This window comes from Sinocyclocheilus rhinocerous, unplaced genomic scaffold, assembly GCF_001515625.1.
Source record: "Sinocyclocheilus rhinocerous isolate Xijiao unplaced genomic scaffold, SAMN03320098_v1.1 scaffold659, whole genome shotgun sequence".
Lineage (NCBI taxonomy): Eukaryota > Metazoa > Chordata > Actinopteri > Cypriniformes > Cyprinidae > Sinocyclocheilus > Sinocyclocheilus rhinocerous.
The window spans coordinates 1,039,553-1,042,072 of NW_015652995.1; positions in this window are offsets into that span (position 1 = coordinate 1,039,553).

A 2,520-nucleotide genomic window follows, 5' to 3' on the forward strand; every position below is an offset into this window, starting at 1 on the left:
GATTGTGTACAACAGGTTTGTCAGAAGTTTTGATCGTGTTGATATTTGATACCAAATTTCGAAGGTCAGTAAATTATGACACCGTAGGCTTTTTAGGGTTAAACATCCACTCTCTTTAAACAAGTCTTAATATCTTATGCAGCATTGCTTCTTGCGTACATTTATCTTGTTTGAAGTTTTTTTAGACATTTTAGCTGGAAACATTTTAGCTGACAAAAGAAGGTAAGACGCAGCCCTGTAGATGCACATTGTTGCTATGCTCCACATCAACCTTCCGGCCCACCCCACCCAGTACCCTCAGCACCTCCATGCTGTCAGAAGATATCCTCACGGTAACCTAAGATTCCGTACCTGCCACAGTGTTACTGCTGAACAAAGAAGAAAAAAGAAAATACACGCCAAGGCTTGTTCTGCAAGCCTGCTATTCTGACACACACAAAGACAGCACTCATCCAGGCTTTGTGTTAAGGATTACTAGAGCAGATATGATAAATCCAACCAAACTGAGATTAGGCCTTCTGTCTTTCCCAGACTCATCGGCCCATTTACAGGTATTGCCTTGTCACTGTTTGTCTTAACCTTATAAAAGGAGACTATAGTCATTTCTCACAGTGGACAATCATAGTGCGGCTGTGAAAAGGATATGGACATTAAATCATTCTAGTGAAGTAGCAGAGGGCTGAACTGATGACATGCGCGGGTTGGTGGGCGGGGCTGAGAAAATACATAATGTGCAACTACTGACTTGTCATATTAGTCTCTTTTGAGTGATTGTGTCTTGTTCAAATGGAAACGGGCCTCTCCCTAGATGCCCTTTAGAAATATGAGTTTATGTTGTAGTAAAAAAACCCATGTAGTTTAAACCCCAGAAGGATTTAGGTGAATGCAGTATTCATTTCAAACTGGTATGTATGAAATGCTCAATAAATGTAACATTAGTAATAACTTAATGCTCAATGCTCAGCGTAGTCATATCATGTAAACACAATTCAATCCTCTACCTCCTTGAGTTTCAGTAGCAGACAGCATATTTTGGATAAAAACTTGTTTTGAGTGAGTTATGTAAAGAGTCTTAAAGGGATAGATGACCCAAAAATGCAAATTCAGTCATTATTTACTCACCTTACTCATTTTTGTGCTTCACAGCAGAAATAAAGTCATAAAGGTTTGGAACGACACGAGGGTGGGTGAGTAAATAAATTTTTCCATTTCTTGGATTAACTATCCATTTAAATAATATTACTTTAAGAATTCAAATCATTTTAAACAGTTAGTGCTCCTTTAAAAGTTGATTTCGGGATGAATTAGGAAACAAGTTCACCCAAATATTGTTTGTTTTGCCTAACTAAAATATTGAAGTGTGGTAGTGTGAAGTTTTGTGTATATTAAAAAAACACTACCATTCAAAAGTCAAAAAGAAATTTATATTTTCATTCAGTTAGGCTGAATTAAATTGATCAAAATTGACAGTAAAATCATTTATAATGTTATATTTATAATGTTCTATTTCAAATAAATGCTGTTCTTTTAACTTTCTATTCATAAAAGAATCCTGAAAAAATGTATCATGGTTTCTATAAAAATATTAAGCAGCACAACTGGTTTCAACAATGATAATAATAAGACATGGTACTTGAGAATCAAATCAGCCTATTAAAATGATTTATGAAGTATCATGTGACACTGAAGACTGGAGTAATGGCTGCTGAACAGTCCAGTAATAAATTAAATTTTAAAATTCAAATAGAATTCAAATAGAAAACGGTTGTTTCACAATAATATTAACAGTATTACTGTAATTGTATTACTGTGTTTTACTGTATTTTTAAGAAATAACATATTATAATAATATAAGAGACTTCTTTCAAAAACATAAAAAAATCTAACAGACCCCAAACTCGACTCACATTACCAGCAGCACCATTTTGGAGGAAAATGGTTATCAGTCAGTGCAGACAGTAGGCATAAATGTTGAAGTCGTTATCTGCCTACAAATGTCAGAACTGTCAAATCCGACATTAGACTTTTTTCCACACACCCCCAGGGGACCTCTGGGGTCACATTACCACACTATAAGTATGCGTCTAATAGTGTTTGAGAATGTGTTTTTGGTGTTATCATCAGTGCTTAAAGTGGGCCGGTACGCAATATTTTAGTCTTTAGCGTACCAGCACTTTTTCGTGCGTACCGGCACTTCTGACATGTTGCCGGTACTGAGTCAAAGCGTCAGTGTCTGGGTGATTAGAAATGACACTATAAAGCACACTACCCAGGAGGTCATTTGAAACCGGTAAACTTCTGGAAAGTTCAAGGATCCAGTAAGGGAATGCATTAGTAATAAGTAATAAGTTCAAAACAGCGCTAATGCAGAGAAAACACGGACAATTTCATCAGAGATGGCAAAGAGAATAATGACTCGCATCCAGATGGCAGTAAATTATTCTTTTCAGTGTGTATTTGGCTTAAAAGTAGGGCTGGGTAATAATGAATGCCGGCTGAAGGTGTTTTAGATTATGCGCT